The following is a 21,740-nucleotide window of genomic DNA, read 5'->3' as shown; positions in this document are numbered from 1 at the left end:
ATTAGTGGTATGGAGTAGAGCAATAATAGTTTTGTTATTGTTAACTGTTCATTACAGTGACATTTATTAAAAGATCCATCCTTTACCTATTTATATTTTCCATGCCCTATATTAAATTATTACCTTACTAGGAAATGTTTCTGGACTTACTGTTCTATTTCATTGATCTTTCTATTCTTATGTCATATTTTATTTTGTGGGGAGGGTAAACTCTTACTCCTATTTTCTTTTCAATATTTATTTGCATATTATTTTTTTCCAAATATATTTTAGGATAATTCTGTTAAACCTTCCTCCAGCACCACCCTATAACTTAGTGGCATTTTGATTTAAGGAGAATTTATGTTCCTTTAATATTAACCCTCACTGTTGTAGAACATTAAAAAATGTAAAATTTCAAACTGATTTCATAATGGCAACATGAACATGAATATCAAGAGGTTATAACTCAATTATACATCTAAATGAACTCTAAGATCCTTTACAGAAAAAATGAAAATTGATTATACAGGAATTACTACTACTACAGATGTACTAGTAATGAGGGTTACATTTTCTCTCTTGTCTAACATAAGTAAAAAATAGACAAGGTATATGAAACATATATTCAAAAAGGTAGAGGAAAAATTGAGAGACACAGAAGACATAAAAGAGGCCCAAATTGAACTTCTATAGATGAAAATTATAGTATCTGTGATATATAGCAGATTATATGATTCTGAAGAGTTAGTGAACTTGAAGATATGTAATAGAAACTACCCAAAATGAAACACACTGAGAAAAATACTGAAAAAAAAATGAATAGAACAGTTAGCTAATATGACAACTTCAGACAGCCTAATATATGTGTAGCTGAAGTCCCTTAAGGAAAAAAGAGAATACAGAAGAATTTGAAAAAATAGTGCAGACAGCAGACAAATTTTCAAATCTGATAAAAACACCTGAAAATCTGTGGACCCAAGAAGTCTAATGAACAAAGTATAGGGAGCATGAATAAAGCTACACTAAGTCACATCATAATCAAACTGCTTAAAATGATGGATAAACAGAAAACCTTAAAAGCAAACAGGAAAAAAATTCATACAGTATGTCTGTGTAAGTTTCTTTCTTCCCAAGGAATCTAATAATAAACTATATTTATAAAATTTATTAACAAAATTCATCATGACAAATGAAAATATTTTAATAGCCACCAAAAATATATTGTTAAAAATCTAGCATTTATTCTTTTATAAAATGCTTTGTAAATTAAGAGATAACTAGTCTCTAAGCATGATAAAAAAAAATACCAATTTCAAGGTAACAGATGAAGCAAAGTGGCATATAGAATGGATAGAAAGATGTCAGCTCTCTCATTCTTTTTTTTTTTTTTTTTTTTTTTTTTTTAATTTATTTTTGGGACAGAGAGAGACAGAGCATGAACGGGGGAGGGGCAGAGAGAGAGGGAGACACAGAATCGAAAACAGGCTCCAGGCTCTGAGCCGTCAGCCCAGAGCCTGACGCGGGGCTCGAACTCACGGACCGTGAGATCGTGACCTGGCTGAAGTCGGACGCTTAACCGACTGCGCCACCCAGGCGCCCCTCTCTCATTCTTAATGTATATTTTTAATGAGAATGACATAATAATCCCTAGGAGTTTTTTGTTTTGAGCCAGTTTCACTTATCATAACTTCTTTTTGGTAGTGATCTGAAAAATAGATTCAATTTTACAACTGACTCTATTACGGCTTCAAGATAGAGAATAATTGCATGTATAAATAATAGTTTTTTTTTCCAATGGTGGATATTTTTAGACTATGTCTCAATAACTGTATTGATTGGAATGTCCAGAACAAAATTAATAGCAAAAATAGATGTGTGGTAAAGAATGTAGCCTTGCCTAAAAAGAGAAATCTAGTTTTTGTCCCCAAATCCTAGGAGGTGATTTTTAAATCCTTAGAATTTCCTGGGTGAGAAGAGGGAGTGTTGTTCATGGTGAACCCTTTGGACACAACTAATAGCTTATGCTAATGAAGTGACTCATGGTGGACCCTTTGGTCCATATGATATCAGCCTCATCTTTGGGACTGGGGGAGATAAGACTGAGCTCAACAACATGGTCAGTCAATCAATCATGCCTAGATAAATGAAACCTCAGGAAGGACTTTGCACATAAAGCTTAAATAAGCTTTCTGGTTAGCAATACTCCATGTGTATAATAGTTTTCAGTGAGTTCTGTGTGAATCCTTCTAGCAAGTTATATGAACTGAGGATAGACTCTGGAAACATCTGAACTTCATGTTACAAGTGATGGTAATCACATATGAACTCTTCCTGAAAACTTGGGAGTTGGAACCAAACTCCTTGCTGTTGGTATTAGAAGTAATGGGCAGACTTAGCAATCCGGAGGACTATGCCTTTAACCTTGCAGTTTGGTTAATTCTGGGTAATAAATGTCACCTTTGTTTTATTCTTGACTGTATTAGGAATTTTGTTAGTGTTTTATTGCTAAGCATAATCTTTACGGTGTGAGATAGACATAGTCTTTGTCATATTCTGATATTATTATTTTATTCCCAGTTTATCTAAAAAAATCGGAAATGGTTGTTAAATGCTATCAAGTCCCTTTTTATTTCTTTCTATCCAATAGTTAGTTATTTATGACTTTCCAAGCATTTTGGTAGGTACTTTACATACATTATCTCATTTAATCCTCACAACAGGCACAGAATGATTAGGCAATTTGCCTAAGGTCACAAAGTCATAATTGGTGGAAGTGGTGTTGGAAATCCCATCTAAGGCTAGATCTGGAGATCTGAATCATACTATGTGAATCACATCAACATTTTTCCTTGTGCTAAAATATCCTTTTCTAAAAATCAATTCCACTTTGTAATGTATATTTTTCTCTTAGTATTCTTCTAGATATGATTTACTGGTGTTTAAATATAAATCCTACACTGGGATGTGAGATTTGTATATAGTTTTCTTTTATTATGCTTCAAAACAGGTTTATTAACCTAGCTTGAGTAAATAAATTGGAAAGCTTTATTTCCTTTTATGTTCTAGATAAATTTATGTATTATGAGAATTCTTTGGTCCATGGCTCTTTAAGAACAATTGCTTATTAAGTCATCTGCCCTTCAGCCCTTTCTAGGAGTGGATTTTCTTTTATATGTTGTTAAAATGATTATTTTTTTCCACTATCTTTCCAGGTAACTGGTTCACTCAGAATATCTAACTCTTTGTAGTATATTTTAACACTTTATATATGTATACATGTGTATATATAAACATTCATATGTATATTTAGCATACACATGTATATATATGGAAAAATAATCTTTTCATCATCTTTTCCAAATTTATTTTTGTTGAATTTCATGTCGTATGCTTTATTATGCTTTCTTCTCTTCTCTGTCATCATTTTTTATTATGGTAAAAAATACATACTATTAGATGTACCATCTTAACTATTTTTAATTGTTCAGTTCAACAGTATTAAATATATTCACCTTACTGTGCAACAGATCTCTAGAACTTTTTCCTCTTGCCACAATGAAATTCTACATTAACTGAACCTAGTTACCCCTCCTCCCAGCCCTTACAAACCATCCTTCTACTTTTTTCTGTTTCTATGATTTTGACTACTTTAAATATTTCATATGAATGGAATCATACAGTCTTTGTCCTTTTATTACTGGCTTATTTCACTTAGCAAAGTATCCTTGAGACTCATCCATATGTATCAGAATTTTCTTCATTTTTAAAACAGCATAATATTCCATTGTATGCATATACCATATTTTCTATATCCATTCATCTGTCAATGGACATTTAGGTTGCTTCCACCTCTTGGCTATTGTGAATAATGCAATGAACCTAAGTATGTAAATTTCTCTTCAAGATTTTGCTTTAAACCATTTTGGATAAATACCCAGAACTGGAATTGCAGGATCATATGCTAATTCCATTTTTAATTTCTTGAGGAACTACCATATCATTTACCATAATGACTACACCATTTTACATTCCCACTAACAGTGCACATAAGTTCCAACTCCTTTGTATAATTGCCAAGACTTGTTATTTTCAATTTTTTTTGATAGTGGCCATCCTGGTGAATTGGAGGCAACATCTCATAATGGTTTTTAATTACATTCCCCTAATCATTAATGATGTTGAACATTTTTTTCATATGCTTATTGGCTATTTATGTATGTTCTTTGGAAAAATGTCTAGTTAATTCCTTTGCCCATTTTTAATTGGGTGGTTGCTGCTATTATTGAGTTGTAGAAGTTTCTTATATATTCTGGATCATAACTCCTTATCACATATATGACTTGCAATTATTTTCTTTCATTCTGTATGTTGCCTTTCACTCTGTCAATTGCTTCCTTTGATATGCAGAAATTTAAAAGTTTTATATAGCCCTATGCAGTTATTTTTCACTTTGTTGCCTTTGCTTTTGGTGTCATATCCTAGGAATCATTGCCAAACCCAATATCCTGAAGCTTTTCCTCTATGTTTTCATCTAGGAGTCTGATAGTTTTAGACCTTACTTTTAACCCACTTTGGGTTAATTTTTGTATATAGTGTAATATAAGGGTCCAGCTTCTTTCTCTTAAACCCACTTTGAGTTAATTTTTGTATATAGTGTAATATAAGGGTCCAACTTCTTTCTCTTGCATGTGGATATCTAGTTTTCCCAACACCAGTTGTTGAAGAGACTCTCCTTTCCCCATTGGTTAGTTCTGACACTTTTGTTGAGATCATTTTACCATATACATGAGGGTTTATTTCTGAGCTCTGTTTCACTGGGGTGTGTGTGGGGGTTGGGGGTGTGGGTGTGTGGGTGTGTGTATCTTAATGTCAGTACCACACCATCTTGATTACTGATGCTTTGCAGTATTTTTTGAAGTCAGGAAGTATCTTGCTCCAACTTTGATTTTTTAAAAGATCGATTGCCTATTTGGGATTCCTTGAGGTCCCATATTAATTTTAGAATATATTTTTTTCTGTTTTTGAAACAATGGTTTTTGAAAAAAATGCCATTGGGATTTTGATAAGGATCTGTAGATCATTTTGGGTAATATGGGTATTTTAACAATATTCTGTCCTCTCATCCTCAGGCATATGTCCTGCCATTTATTTGTACTGTTTTGTTTTTTTTTTTTTTTTTGGTTTTAGCAATTTTTTTATAGTTTTCAGACAAGTTTTTCTTTTTCCTGGTGAAATTTATTCTTAAGCATTTTATCTTTTTTGATGCTGTAGTAAATGGGACTATTTTCTTAATTTCCCTTTCAATTTGATTATTATTATTGTGTAGAAACAAACCAACTTTTGTGCATTCATTTTTCATCCTACAACTTTGCTGAAATTGTTTATTAGTTGTAATGTATTTTTTTGATGTGTGGAATCTTTTTTTTTTTTTTAACGTTTATTTATTTTTGAGACAGAGAGAGACAGAGCATGAACAGGGGAGGGGCGGAGAGAGAGGGAGACACAGAATCTGAAACAGGCTCCAGGCTCTGAGTGGTCAGCACAGAGCCTGACGCAGGGCTTGAACCCACGGACCGTGAGATCATGACCTGAGCTGAAGTCGGACGCCCAACCGACCGAGCCACCCAGGCGCCCCTGGAATCTTTTTTTTTAATCTTTTATGTTTATTTATTTTGAGACAGAGACAGAGTATGAGCAGGGTAGGGGCAGAGGGAGAGGGAGACAGAGAATCGAAGCAGGTTCCAGGTTCTGAGCTGTCAGCACAGCCCAACGCAGGGCACGAACCCACAAACCGTGAGATCATGACCTGAGATGAAGTCTTGACCCTTAACCGAGACACCCAGGCAACCCTGATGTGTGGAATCTTTAGGGCTTTCTACACATAAGTCATGTCATCTGTGAATACAGATCACTTTACATCTTCTTTTTCAGTTTTGATGTCTTTTATCTCTTTTTCTTGTCTAGTTGTAGTGGTTGGGACTTGCAGTACTATGTTGACCAAAACTGGCAAAAGTAGTCATCCTAGGGGCGCCTGGGTGGCTCAGTTGGTTGGGCATCCAATTTCGGCTCAGGTCATGGTCTCATGGTTTGTGGGTTCGAACCCCATGTTGGGCTCTGTGCTGACAGCTCAGAGCCTGGAGCCTGCTTCAGATTCTTTGTCTCCCTCCCTCTTCCCTCCTTCACTCAAGCTCTGTCTCTGTCTCTCTCTCAAAAATAAATAAACATTAAAAAAATTTTTTTTAAGTAGTCATCCTTGTCTTGTTCCTAATTTAGAGAAAAAGCTTGCGGTTTTCACCATTCAGTATATTAGCTGTGGTATGTCATATATGGCCTTTATTGCACTAAGGTATATTCCCCTATACCCAGTTTATTGAGAGGTTTTATCATGAAAGTTAGCTGAATTTTGTCAAACGCCTTTTCTGCATCAATTGTGATGGTCATGTGACTTTTTTCCTTCACTCTGTTATTATGGTATATTACATGGATTTATTTAATATGTTGAAATATCCCTGTATTCCATGCATAAATCCCACTTGGTCATGGGGTATGATCCTTTAAATGTGCTTTTGATTTCAGTTTTCTAGTATTTTGTTTAGGTTTTTGTATCAATATTCTTCAGGGCTATTGATCTGAGGTTTTCTTTTATGTATCTTCACCTGGGTTTGAGGTCAGGGTAATTCTAGCCTCATAAAATGAGTTTGGGTGTGTTATCTCCTCTTCAATTCTTTGGAAGAATTTGAGGGGGGTCAAGTATTAATTATTCTCTAGATGTCTGATAAAATTCTCCAATGAAGCCATTTGGTCCTGGACTTTTCTTCCTTGGAAGTGTGTGTGTGTGTGTGTGTGTGTGTGTGTGTGTGTTTTTTCCTACTTCATTATTTTTCTGCTTCAATATCCATAGTTTTAGGTCTGTTCAGGTTTTTATTTCTTCCTGATTCAGTCTTGTGTTCCTAGGAATTTATCCATTTCTTCTGAGGTATCCAATTTATTGCCATATACTTTTCATATTGGTCTCATAATTCTTTTCATTTCTGTGGCATTTGTTGTTATATTCCCTCTTTCACTTCCATTTTTAGTTATTTTACTGTTCTCTCTCTCTCTCTCTTTTTTTTTTTACTCTTTACTCTTGTTTTTGTTAGCCTAGGGAAGATTTTTTCAATTTTGTTGATCTTTATAAAAAGCAACTTTTAATTTCATTGACTTTTCTATTGTTTTTCTATTCTCTGTTTAATTTATCTTTGCTCTAAGCTTTATTTTCTGCTAACTCTGGGTTTACTTTCTTTATTTTATACTTTTTTAAAGTGCAAGTTTAGTTATACTATTGATTGGAAACCTTCTTTTTTAATTTTTTTAATATTTATTTATTTTTAAATGTTTATTTTTATTTTTGAGAGAGAAAGAGAGAGACAGAGCATGAGTGGGGGAGGGACAGAAAGGAAGAGGGAGACAGAATGTGAAATAGGCTCCAGGCTCTGAGCTGTCAGGTCAGCACAGGGTCAGCACAGACCCTGACACGAGGCTCAAACTCCAGAAGGGTGAGATCATGACCTATGCTGAAGTTGGAGCTTAACCAACTGAGCTACCCAGGTGCCCCTATTTATTTATTTTTGAGAGGGAGAGAGAGAGAGAGAGAGAGACAGAGTGTGAGCAGGGGAGGGGCAGAGAGACGGAGACACAGAATCTGAAGCAGGCTTCAGGCTCTGAGCTGTCAGCACAGAGACTGAGACAGGGCTCGAACCCACAAACTGTGAGATCATGACCTGAGCCAAAGTCAGATGCTCAACCAATTCAGCCATCACACACCCCCTTTTGTTTATTTAATGTGTTTACTGCTATAAACTTTCTTCTTAGTATTTCTTTCATTGCATCACATAAGTTTTGGTATGTTGTGCCTTTGTTTCCATTTTCTTGATATATTTTTTAAATTCCTTTGTGACTTTTTCTTTTACCCAGTGGTTGTTTAAGAGAATTCCTCTGTTCCTTCTGTTATTGATTTCTCACTTCATCCTGTTGTGGTCAGAGAACACAGTTTGAAATATTTCTGTTTTCTTAAATCTGTTGGGATTTGTTTTGTGGCCTAACATATGGTCTATTTTGGAGAATGTTCCATGTGCACTTGAAAATAATTTGTATACTGCTATTGTTGAGTAGAATGTTCTGTATATTTCTCAGGTTCAATTGGTCTATAATATTATGCATATTAGAATATTATAATATTCTACCTGGTTCTTCTATCCATAAATGCAAGTGGAGTATTGAAATCTCCTTTTATTATTGTGTTGCTATTTCTCCCTTCGGTTTTGTCAATGTTTGCTTCATATATTTGGGAACTCTAACATTAGGTGTATAAATATTTATAATTGTTATTCTTCCTGGTAAATTAACTCATTTATCATCATATAATGTCCTTATTTTAGTCTTGTGGCAGTTTTTGTCTTAATGTCTACTTTGATACAACTATAACTATGGTCACTCATCCTCTCTTTAGCTTCCTATTTTCATTAAATAATTTTTTCCACCCTTTCTTTTAGGCCTATGTATGTCCTTAGATCTAAAGTGAATCTCTTATAGACAGCATATAGTTGGATTTGTTACTTTTTAATTCATTCAGCCAATCTATGCCTTTTAATTGGTGCATTTAATCTATTTATGTTTAAAGTAATTCCAGATAGGGGCACCAGGGTGGCTCAGTAGGTTGAATCTGACTTTAGCTCAGGTCATGATCTCTCAGTTCATGGGTTTGAGCCCTGCATCGGGATCTGTGCTAACAGCTTGGAGCCTGGAACCTACTTTGGATTCTGTGTCTGGCTCTCTCTCTGCCTCTCCCCAGGGCAGAGCTCTGTTTCTTTCTCTCTCTCTCTCTCAAAAATAAATAAAACATTAAAAAAAATTTTTAAGTAATTCCTGATAGAGGACTTCCTACTGACATTTTGTTAATTGCTTTCTGTATGTCTTAGAGCTTTTTTGTCCATTCTCTCCTCCCTTGCTGTCTTCTTTTGTATTTCATTGATTCTTGTAGTGATATGTTTTTATTCCTTTCTTATTTACCTTTGTATATATTCTATAGATGCTTTCTTTGTGATTACTACTGCAATTATTTAAGATATCTTAAACTTATAACAATCTGTTTTAAACCGCTAAGAACTATAATACTTGACATCTCTGACATGCCTTTTTTGTTACTGATAGCACAAATGATCTTTTTGTATTGCACATACATTTATAATTTCATTTTAATACTTTTTAAAAAATTCTATACTAGATTTAAAAGTTATTTATATACCTTTAGCATTGTGTCTATAAAGTCAGTGCTATAGTCAAGGTCATTTGGTTTTCTCCTATGTTATCTTCTAGGAGTTTTAGGTTTTATGTTTTACATTTTGGTCTATGATACATTTTGACTTAATTTTTTATATCTAAATTCTTTTTTTGTTTTTTTTTTTTTTGCATGTGGATGTCCATATGTTCCAGCGTTCAGTTGGATATACGTGTCAGGTTCAGTTGGCTATATTTCTGAGTCTGTATTAAGTTTCATTAATCTATTTTTCTATGATATTACCAATATCACACTACCTTGATTAGTGTACTTAATAATAAGTTTTAAAGTTGAGTAGTGTCCGTCCTGCAACTTTGTTCTCCCTAGTCAGTATTATGTTGGCTATTCTGGGTCTTTTGCCTTTGTAGAAATACTTTAGAATCAGTTTGTCAATATCCACAAAATAACTTGCTAAGATTTTGATCGGGATAGCATTGTATCTATTGGTCAATTTGGAAAGAACTGGTATCTTGAAAATACTGAAATCCATAGACATGAACTAATTCTTGATTTTTTTAATTCTCTGTTTTCTTTCATCAACGTCTTATAGTTTTTCTCAAATACGTCCTATACATATTTTCTTTTTTTGGACTATGTTTACTTATATATGATGGTGGAAATCTAGAAGGATACACAACAAAGAGTTGACAGTGGCTATCTATGGGGTTGAGATTGGATGAAGGAACATGGATTTTTCACTTTTCCACTTTAGACATTGCCATGCTCATTGAATTTTCTACTTAGTCACTGCCATACTGATTGCACTGTTTTATATTGAGCATTTTCTAAGTAAAAAACTATACCATCTAGAGATCTTTTGTTCTAATTTAAAACCAAGGTCTTACTACTTCAGAACAAAGTCGAACCATCTTCCAAAGCAACACTATAGTCCTGCAGGAATAAACCTCAAACAGGCCTGAGCCCTGTCCTGCTTGCAGATGTCTTCAGGAAAGTGGCCTTCCCCTCACCTAGTTTCCCCCTAAATACTTAGGAATGTGAAGAAATTGAGATCATTTATTTGTCTCTGCTGGGTAGGTAGGTAGATTTGTAGCCGGAGTCTGCAGAATAGGTGGATGGAACTAGGAGAGAGAGTATTAAAAAAACAAAAAACAAAACAAAACAGAAACAAATAAAAAATCAAAGTAAGAATGGAAAAAAGCATCTTTTAAAGCCTAGCAAAATCTTTACTTTATGCAGGTGGTGTTGCTCACAGCTGCACTTGCCCAGGGAGAACTGTGTGAACCTGAGAACCATGCTTTCATAAATTTAAGAAAATATGTATAAGATCTATTTACTCTGAGAATCTGGTTGATATCTGGAGGTAAAACACACAAAAGTGAGTGGGGGTTTCTGCTCAAGTGTGTTGGAGTCTCTATAATTTCTGTCTAACTCTCCAATTTGTGGGACAGATCCATTCTTACATATATTTTATTAAATTTATACATCAAATTTCATTTTGAGGGGTGTTAATGTAAATAGTATTGCACCTTTAATTTCAAATTCTATTTGTTCTTTGCTGTTATTTAGAAAGTGTTTGACTTGTATATTAACCTCATATCTTGCAACCTTAGTATAATTGTTGCAGAATAAATTGATTTTTCATCAATCTTTTGGATTTTTTTACATACCTTCATGTCATCTGTAAACAAAGACAGTTTTCTTTCTTCTAAATTTATCCATCTTTTATTTCCTTTTCTTATTGCAATAGGTAGAAATTCCAGTCCACTACTGAAATAAGTAGTGAGAAGAAACATTCCTGCCTTGTTCCTGATCTTATTTGGAAAACTTCTAGTTTTTCATAATGAAGTATGATATTAACTGTAGGTTTTTATAGATATTCTTTATTAAGTAAAGGAAATTCTCTATTCCCATTTCACTGAGAGGTTTTGGGTTTTTTTGGTTTTTTTTTTTTTTTTTTTTTTTTTTTTTATCATGAATGGGTGTTGGATTTTGTCAAATACTTTTTTTTCTCCTATCAATAGGCCTTTAGTAATTCGGTGGTTAGTTGCTGGGAGAGGGAAAATGTTCTATAGACCTATGATTAGATCTCAATCTTTTAGTGAATTTTTACCTGTGGACTACAAACTTCTCAGTTTTTTTTCTCCTTCTCGCCTTAGTTGGGATAGGATGGCTAGAGTGGGCTGGATTTGGGTGTTGCCCTTCCCTTAGATCATTAGGGTCTGATAAGAACACCAGTAGGTTAGGATGTGGTTAATTAGTTTCTCCTGAAAGAATGAATGAATGAATGAATGAATGAATGAATGAGTTTCTCCTTGTTAAGAAGAACAGAGTGCTCTGGTGTATGTTAAAAGGGTTCTGTTCCTCCTCCACTCCCTTCCAGAAGCACACCAAGATTTTTCTCCCATATTTACTTTGAGAACATGATTGAGGCCTGGAGGTAAAATACACAAAAGTAAGTGGAGGTTTCTGTTTAGGTATGTTGGATTCTCTGTAATTGCCTGCCTAACTCTCCAATTTGTGGGACAGTGGTTTGCCCAGTGACCTCACTTTTTTTACAGATCTAAAATAAGGTTGTTGATTTTTCATTTTGTTTAGGATTTTATTTGTTTGGGTGAAATGGCAATTTCTAAGCTCCTTATATATGGAAACAGAAAGCAGAATTTTTGTTTTTCACTTTTATTTTTATAATTTGTTTCTCTTTACAATTGTCAGAAGTTTGTTTATATTAGTATTATTATTGTAACTAAATATTCAGTTAGACTTCAATACAAAATTTTATATAAAATGTTAGCATAGCCCTTTACACTGGAGTAAGAACCCAAAACTTTACTGAAAAATGCTTAATTAGAAGCTTCACTTTCTCAGTCTTACTCAACCTTTCTCCTAGTTGCAAAGTAGCAATTATGTTATCTCATGGTTATTTGCGGACCTCTTGGTACTGGATGGCAAAGGATCCACAGGCCATAATGGTCAGTAAAACTCTGATCCTTGTGCACTCTGGTGTTCTCGGATAATAAGAGTTTGGAAGGACTCTTTCCTTCAATGTCTCTGATTTGAAAAGTATAGAGAAGTGGTATGGTAGCATAATACAACTTTTCTGTTATAAAGTTTAGAATCAGGCTGGGCTTCTCCTTCTTCTAAATCTACTCTAATACTTCCTAAGGACCCTGGCAACAGTAAAATAAGTCTTGTCACTGGCAGTTAGAAGCATCTTTTAGATACATTAATTATTGTTTTCTGCATTTTAATACATTCATTTTTGCTTCTATCTCTCCGTTTATTCTTGTCTTTGAATTGATATTCGATATTACATCTTGGAGTACTTTTTTCTTTTATAATGAATGTTCTGGACTTCCAGTGGCACCAAACCAGGTGATAGTTCTCTGATATACTCTGTTCAAGTGCTATGGCTGGAAGTGAGTTCAACAGAAGGAAACAAGGAAGGAAATACTATGTATGGGAATCACTATCTTCTCCTTTGACTGTGGGTTATCTGGCAATGGGAGACACTGTCATGAGAATTTATAGTGAATCCAATGATGCAGTCTATATGGACATTGACAAATACATCATTTATCTTACTTGTCCATTCCCTGTGAAGTTAAGTGTGGCCATATAACTGGCTTTGGCCACCGAAATGTGATAGAATTTATAGTGATGCTTGTCTGTTTTAAGCATCTGTTTAAAATTTTTTTAATGTTTTTATTTATTTATGAGAAAGAAAAAGACACAGCATGAGTGGGGGAGGGGCAGAGAGAGAGAGGGAGACATGGAATCTGAAGCAGACTCCAGGCTCTGAGCTCTCAGTATAGAGTCTGATGCCAGGCTCGAACTTGTGAACCATGAGATCATGACCTGAGCTAAAGTCAAACATTCAACAGACTGAGCCACCCAGGAGCCCCTACGTGTCTGTTTTAAAAGCTTATGCATGATTTTGCACTTACTATTACCTTTCTGAGAGACTGGAAACCCACATCAAGATGTAGCCACTGCCTGCCTGGTTTTCTGGATTACGTCAATGAATACATGAACTCTGCATGCTCATGTTGGAGATGTACTGTTAATAATAAAAAAAACATTTGCTTTGTTAAGTGGCTGATATTTTGGAGTTGATTACTATTGCAGCTTATCTTAGCCTATTCTGACTGATAAATCCTTAGTCATTTGAGAATTTAAGCTTCAGTACATGTGATGAGTCTCCTGAGCTTCCGAGATCTAAGTAATTAGGTGCTTTCCAATTCATTGTGCCCTTTATATTTTTTTCTGTATAATATTCTTAGCTAGATCATTAGACACATCAAGTCTTATTTTACATGATAGTACAGTGATTGCAAGTATGGGTTCCAAAGGCAATCTGCTTGGTTTCACATATCAGATCTGCTATTGAACAACTGACCAAGTTACAGAGACACCCTATTCCTCTATTTTCTCATCCGTGAAATGAAGAGAAGAATTCTACTTACCTCATGAGTTTTGAGGACTAAATGAGTTATTACATATAAAATACTCAGAACAGTGGGACTTACAAAGAAGGACTAACCAAATGTTTGCTTTTATCATATCTTTTAATCTACCTGTAGTCCTTAACTGAATTTCTCACATGTACTTGATCCTGTTTTTTGATTTAGCAAATGTGCTCTGCCTCTAACTTTAGATGATTTCATGGATGAATTGTTATTATTATTATTTTAAATAATGCCTTATAAGTCTCAAACAACCCTGTTCAAATAATCCTTAATGCTTAGGGAGGATGTTATGGAAGTTGTAGGGAGATGGCAGAGGTAAGGAGAGTGAGCAGAACCTATTGAAACTCTTACATTATTCTTCCATTGGCCTCTTACTTGGTGTCTGCGCATGAGCCTATGCAGGTGCTGCCTGGACAGCAGCCAAGTCCCAGATCTCAAACTGATCTCAAACATCTTAATTTTGTACCTATAAACCTTGACCTGACTGTTCTACTTCAGAGTCAACACTTGTATTTGGGTATCTTATGTCAAAGGCATCTCAACTCAGTGTATTTAAGTTTGTCTTGAAGATCTCCTGTCAAATCTATTCTGGCCTCATTTTCCCCATCTTACCCAATGGCACCAGCATTCATCCAAATACACATGCCAGGAGTGATGAATCATCTTCAAATCCTCCCTTTCTCTTATGCTCCATATCCTAAATTCATTTGGGTCAAAGTAACCTCCAAAAAACCTCTTGAGTCTACTTTTCTTCATCTCTACTGCCAACAAGTGGCTATTACCTCTCTTGGACAATGCTATAGCCTTCTGCTTTGCCTACCTGTTTCTACAAATAGCTCCCTCTGTAGTTATCTTCATCTGTAGTGGAATGATCATATTCATTTATTGTTTCAATGATCTTGGCCCATCCCTTCGTGCAATCTCCAAAGGCTTCCCATTGTTTTCAGGGTAAAGAATAAAGTCCTGAATGTAGTCCTCAAGGCACTGTATGGTCTTGTCCCTATCTGACTCAGTGACCACAACTTATGCCCATCTCCCTAACTCCCAACATGTTTTAGTTTTTCAACTTGTCCTTCTCTGTCACTTCTAGCTTTTGCAAAAGAAAACTCACTGCTATTTGTCTAATGAAATCTTCCTATTTTCGGGTCTTAGCTGAAACACCCCTTCCTCAAAGGTCACTCCCTGACTTCTCTAGCTAAAACCAACTAATTTAAGTCTTAGCTATTTACTTTCTGATTAGGCTTTTGATGCCTTTGGGTATGCTCCAATGTTTGATACAAAACCAAGAAACAATGTTGTAATATAACATTGCATGGAAACCAGAGAATGTACAAAGATGATTCACTGTATTGCCCACACTGTAGCTGGGTATCTCTGAGTCCCATTCTAAGGTCTCCTTTCCCTTGCTTCCACCCCGTCAAAATACTATCTTTTATGTACCCACCTTTTTCTGTGCTTCTGTCCCCAGAGAGATAAGACAGCAGCAGCTCCTTGGTTTGGTTGTAGGAGGAGGTTCTAGTTTGTCCAAAATTTTTAGAGGGAATCATTTGTAAGAGAAATGTTTCCTTTCCTAATATTTATGCCATTACTTTGTGTTCTTTTTCTAGTTTATGAATATATTCTCTCACAAATAAAAAAAAAATGACTGAGTTGAGGAGCAGTGAAAATGGGAATGTAAAAGAAAGAGTCAACTGAGGAAGAAAAAGATCTCACCCTGCTATGTACACTTATTACAGACTTTAACTGATTTGGAAATATTTTGCCTTCCCTGCTACAATAGAGGACAAGGACCCTCTCTATTTTTCTAGCCATTTTGTATCTAGTATATAGCACAGTGGCTGATAAGAAGAAGACTTTTTCTAGTGGCTTAGTAAATATGGAATGACTTGTCTGTACAACTATTGACTGTGATCCAAAGTGAATTATCTTACAGCTTGCTCTTTTTAAAAACATCTTTCCTAAAAACAGGTAATTAAAAGGAGGGCATATCTTATTAACTAATTTCAGTTTATGATTTGCACTGTCAAGAGACACTGAGAACAGTATTATTTATTTTTATTCATTTATGCTTTAATGCTTATATATTTATACTTGGTGGAGCCAAAGCTTTATTTCCCTAATTGTATGCGTTCCTCTGATGTATTTACTTACATATTGACAAATTAAGTTATTTTTTATTATGATTACTAGACACACATGTTTGGGAGCACATTTTGTGCTATGATTCTGGGGAATAACAAATTAGGAAACAAAATGTGCAGCTTCGTCCTCTTTGACATCTAGTGTATGGTGACTGACAGTTTAATAGGAAATTCTGGCAGAGCTTGCCCTAGATCATGGGACACATGTCACCTGCTTGGCTCAAGCATCTAATATACTACTACAAAATGTAGATATTTACTTGAATTCACATCTCAAAGCTCTAAAATTCTGGGTTTTTTCCCCTCTATTTTAATTTGGCACCTTCTATTCTCGCACAATGGCAAAATGTGTCCGAGTATAGCTGCAGGTTTTTCAATTTCTCCTTAGATCCACTCGACCTGAGAACAGTGTGATTGGGTGTGAGTTTGCAATCATGGTTTTTCTTTAGAATCTTATTTTCTATATTTGACTTGATTAAGATCTTGCTAGAATAAAATGAAAAAAAATAATAAGAATGAAGGAAAAACATAAAAAGCAATATTAATAATATACATTGTCTTGGTTAGGGAAGGCTGATAAACAGGAGATTTGCTTAATTCCAATTTACTGGTTTGTTTTTGTGGGGAGTTTTGCATATATTTGATAATGGCAAAAACACCTTATTATCAATGTTATTTACATAATCAGTAAAATACTTTTGTGCTATGATTTCCTGTCTTTATATGAGAAAAAGTAAAAATGATGCTGTCATTCTAATCTCAGTGTTTGCACTGGGTCTTTATTTGTTTTTTAATTAAATAGTGAAAAATATCTTTCTTATGTTGAGCAACACCAAAATTAGATATTCTTTTAAACCTTTGAGCGAATATGACTGGCAGTTTAGAATTTTATGTTATCTATTTTTCTTTCAACTATTCTCATCCATTTAATAAAAATGGTCAGATATAAGAACTATACTTAAACCAGCATTAATTGTTATGTGTTTATTAAAGCCAAATACATAAATTAGATTGTAGGAGTTACAACTCAACTTTTAATATCTTTAAGAAATGTTACTGTTATAAGAAAAATTAAAGATAAAATAACAAATTAAGTATTATGCTTTAATAGAAAGTAATTATCTCTCATAATTCTACTACCCAGAAATAACCATTGTTAATATCTCTGTGTACATTCTTTCAAACATGTACACACACACCTGTACACATATATACCCACACAACCTTACAAATAGGATTTCATACTATAAAAACTGTACTTACACTTAAATCTGTGTGACTGAATATTCTAATTTACTTAAATTCTCCTACCCAATATTAATGTGGAAACTCTATTATGTGAATATTCCATAATTAATTTCACTAATTCCCTATTCTTTGATGTTTGGAACATTTTTGATGTTCTAATACTGAAAATAATGGATCAAGGTATTTTGCAAATATTTCAGGTTTCTATTTTTAACAAAAGATTCATTCTCCAACATTTAGAAAGCTCTGAACATTTTTTTCCTACATTTTTTATGTTTTATTTATTTTTGAGAGAGACAGAGCATGAATGGGTAGGGGCAGAGAGAGAGGGAGACACAGAATCTGAAGCAGGTTCCAGGCTCTGAGCTGTCAGCACAGAGCCTGATGCGAGGCTAGAACCCACGAACCATGAGATCATGACTTGAGCTGAAGTCGGACAGTTAACTGACTGAGCCACCCAGGCACCCTTGGACATTTAAAAAAAATTTTTTTTAACGTTTACTTATTTTTGAGAGAGAGACAGAGGCACAGCACGAGTGGGGGAGGGGTAGAGAGAAAGGGAAACAAAGAATCTGAAGCAGGCTCCAGGCTGCGAGCTGTCAGCACAGAGCTAGATGTGGGCCTGAACTCAAGAACCATGAGATCATGATCTGACCTGAAGTCAGATGCTTAACCAACTGAGCCACTCAGGTGCTCCATTCCTTGGACATTTTTGATGGAAGAAGAAAGTGCCTCTTGGAGACTAAAATCCCCTAGAATAAAAAGTAACACAAGGAAAAAGGGAGTGAAGCAGAGAGGCATGGTCCAGTTAAGGACAAATGTTTCTGATGTCAAGGGGAATCAGAGTAAATTCAGTTCTTTGGACTGAAATATTTCCCCTGGTGCACCCCATGGATTCTGGGTTTAATTCTAGGAAGAGGATGTTAACACAAAATACAGGTGTTATTTTTACTAAATCTCACTGGGCAAAGCAACACTGTTGGATATTCAGAGGGGATGAGTATAGGTAAGTAGGGGAGAAAGATATTCTTTGAATATTGTTCGGAGAACACTACTATAGGAATAGGAAAATAACAAAATCTACAAGGCACCTTTGGTGCTCATCCACCTCAGTACATCAGTTCCTGGGAAATGACAACAATGCCCAGAGATAGGCATCTCATCAAAGTACCTGGAATTATATCAAAACTTCTCTCCAATTACATTCTCAGAGAGCTGAATACTTAGAAAGTACAAGAGAAAGGATCATGAAGGTAAGAGTGTAACCTGTCCCTAGCGGTAGTAGATACAGTTACAGTACAACTTTCCAAAAATTTTACATCTATTGCACTTACAAAAGAGGTTTAAAATATGTCTTATTATTTTAAAGCTGACCATCTGGTTCTGACTATCCAGATTAAGAGACAGAACATTATTTGTACCTTACAGCTTCCTGTGTATTTATTTCCCCTACCCCATCTCCCAGAGTCGACCACAATCATGAGTTTTCTGTTAACCATTTTCACACTCCTTTTAACAGGTTTTAACATTTATGTAGGTATTCTTAACCAATATATTATTTAGTTTACTCTATTTTTGCTTCTCTTTAAATCTCTTACTATATTACTCTGAGATATGCTTCTTTTGCTCAACATTGTTTAAAATTTATACATGAACATCTTTTTACGGTTAAGCCAGGTTGATGCATGTACTAAGCAGTCCATTCATTTTTCCATTGAATAAATACTCAAACTAATTATTCATTCTACCACTGGTGGTAATTTTAATTATTTCATGTTTTTTTCTTTTTTTAAATTTTTAAAAATGTTTTATTACCTGTATTTGAGAGACAGAGAGAGCACAAGCATGGGAGGGGCAGAGAGAGGAGGAGACACAGAATCTGAAGCAGGCTCCAGGCTCCAAGCTATCAGCACAAATCCCGACACAGGACTCAAACCCATGAACCATGAGATCATTACCTGAGCCAAAGTTGGATGGTTAATCAACTGAGCCACCCAGATGCCCCTCAAGTTTTTATGTTTTTATTGACACTGCTGCTATAGACATTCTTTATACATGACACCTGATAACATCTGCAAGATTTTTTCCTAAGGTATAGGCATATGAGATGCAATACTTTTTTCTAAAGAATATATCTAAGTGGAATTTGCCAATGCTCAGGTTATTAATTTTGTCAACATCAAGCTTATTATCTCTTAAAGACAACCTACTTTTAGATTTTTTATCCTTTCTATGCTTATTTTTTATGCCATTAATTTTTAACTTTGATCTTTCTTTCCTGTTATGTTCTTTGGATTTATTTTGAAGTAGTTTTTTTTTTTTTTTTAATTTTTATTTATTTATTTAACTTACATCCAAGTTAGATAGCATATAGTACAACAATGATTTCGGGAGTAGATTCCTTAATGCCCCTTACATTTAGGCCATCCCCACTCCTACAACCCCTACAGTAACCCTCTGTTTATTCTCCATATTTAAGAGTCTCATGTTTTTGTCCATCTCCCTGTTTTTATATTATTTTTGCTTCACTTCCCTTATATTCATCTGTTTTGTTTCTGAAAGTCCTGATATAAGTGAAGTCATGTGATATTTGTCTTTCTCTGACTAATTTCACTTAGCATAATACACTCTAGTTCCATCCAAGTAATTGCAAATGGCAAGATTTCATTCTTTTTGATTGCCGAGTAATACTCCATTGCATATATATACCACATCTTCTTTATCCATTCATCCATCGATGGACATTTGGGCTCTGTCCATAGTTTGGCTATTGTTGACAGTGCTGCTATAAACATGGGGGTACATGTGCCCCTTCGAAAAAGCATACCTGTATCCCTTGGATAAATGCCTAGTAGTGCAATTGCTAGGTCGTAGGGTGGTTCTATTTTTAACTATTTGAAGGAACCTCCATACTGTTTTCCAGAGTGGTTGCACCAGTTTGCATTCCCACCAGCAGTGAAAAAGAGATCTTCTTTCTCCGCATTCTCACCAACTTCTGTTGTTGCATGAGTTGTTAATGGTAGCCATTCTGGCAGGTGTGAAGGGGTATCTCCTTGTGGTTTTGATTTGTATTTCCCTGATGATGAGTGATGTTGAGCATTTTTTCATGTACCGGTTGGCAATCTGGATGTCTTCTTTGGAAAAGTGTCTATCCATATCTTTTCCCCATTTCTTCACTGGGTTATTTGCTTATTGGGAGTTCAGTTTGTAAGTTCTTTATAGATTTTGGATACTAACCCTTTATCTGGCACGTCATTTGCAAATATCTTCTCCCATTCCACAGGTTGCCTTTTAGTTTTGCTGATCGTTTCCTTTGCTGTGCAGAAGCTTTTTATTTTGATGAGGTTCCAATAGTTCATTTTTGCTTTTGTTTCCCTTGCCTCCAGAGATGTGTTGAGTAAGAAGTTGCTGCAGCCAAGGCCAAGGAGGTTTTTGCCTGCTTTCTCCTCGAGGATTTCGATGGCTTCCTCTCTTACATTGAGGTCCTTCATCCATTTTGAGTTTGTTTTTGTGTATGGTGTAAGAAAGTGGTCTAGGTTCATTTTTCTGCATGTCACTGTCCAGTTTTCCCACCACCATTTGCTGAAGAGACTGTCTTTTCTCCATTGGATATTCTTTCCTACTTTGTCAAAGATTAGTTGGCCAGATGTTTGTGGGTCCATTTCTGGGTGCTCTATTCTGTTCAATCAATCTGAGTGTCTGTTCTTGTGCCAGTACCATACTGTTTTGATGATTACAGCTTTGTAATACAGCTTGAAGTCTGGAATTGTGAAGCCTCCAGCTTTGGTTCTTTTTAAGGATTGCTTTGGCTATTGGGGTCTTTTTTGGTGCCATACAAATTTTAGGATTGTTTGTTCTAGCTCTGTGAAGAACGCTGGTATTATTTTGATAGGGATTGCATTTAATACATAGATGGCTTTGTGTAGTATTGACATTTTAACAATATTTGTTCCTCCTATCCAGGAGCATGCAATATTTTTACAAATTTTTTGATTTCTTTCATAAGCTTTCTACAGTTTTCAGTGTATAGATTTTTCACCTCTTTGGTTACATTTATTCCTAGGTATTTTATGGTTTTTGGTGCAATTGTAAAGGGGACCAATTCCTTGATTTCTCTTCCTGTTGCTTCATTGTTGGTGTATAGGAATGCAACCAATTTCTGTGCATTGATTTTATATCCTGCAACTTTGCTGAATTCATGGATAAGGTCTAGCAGTTTTTTGGTGGAATCTTTTAGGTTTTCCATATAGAGAATCATGTCATCTGTGAATAGTGAAAGTTTCACCTCCTCCTGTCCGATTTGGATGCCTTTTCTTTCTTTGTGTTATCTGATTGCTGAGGCTAAGACTTCCAATATTATGTTGAATAACACTGGTGAGAGTGGACATCCCTGTCTTGTTCCTGACTTCAGGGTGAAAGCTCTCAGTTTTCCCCATTGAGGATGATATTAGCATTGGGTCTTTCATATATGTCTTTTATGATCTCAAGGAATGATCCTTCTATCCCTACTTTCTTGAGGGTTTTTATCAAGAAAGGATGTTGTATTTTGTCAAATGTTTTCTCTGCATCTATTGAGAGGATCATGTGGTTCTTGTCCTCTCTTTTATTGATGTGATGAATCACATT

The 21,740-nt window shown here is 35.1% G+C and overlaps 1 protein-coding gene across 6 annotated transcripts in view; it reads right to left on the bottom strand.

Moving 5' to 3' along the window:
* Positions 1-21,740, bottom strand: part of LOC122215074 (lithostathine-like) — a 419,576-nt gene that overhangs the window by 264,189 nt on the left and 133,647 nt on the right. Inside the window, exons 1-2 of one of the 6 annotated variants that reach the window (XM_042930246.1) lie at positions 15,170-15,222; positions 13,210-13,316 (exon numbers count right to left, since the gene is read on the bottom strand). The exons of the other annotated variants lie outside the window; for them this stretch is intronic. The gene's annotated coding sequence lies outside the window, so the exon portion shown is untranslated. Of the gene's footprint in view, positions 1-13,209; positions 13,317-15,169; positions 15,223-21,740 lie in introns of those variants that run through there. 6 annotated transcript variants of the gene reach the window in all.

Source organism: Panthera leo, chromosome A3 (genome assembly GCF_018350215.1).
Source record: "Panthera leo isolate Ple1 chromosome A3, P.leo_Ple1_pat1.1, whole genome shotgun sequence".
Taxonomy (NCBI): Eukaryota; Metazoa; Chordata; class Mammalia; order Carnivora; family Felidae; genus Panthera; species Panthera leo.
Note: the sequence above shows the minus strand (reverse complement) of the source record. Positions and strands in the feature narration are given on the sequence as shown.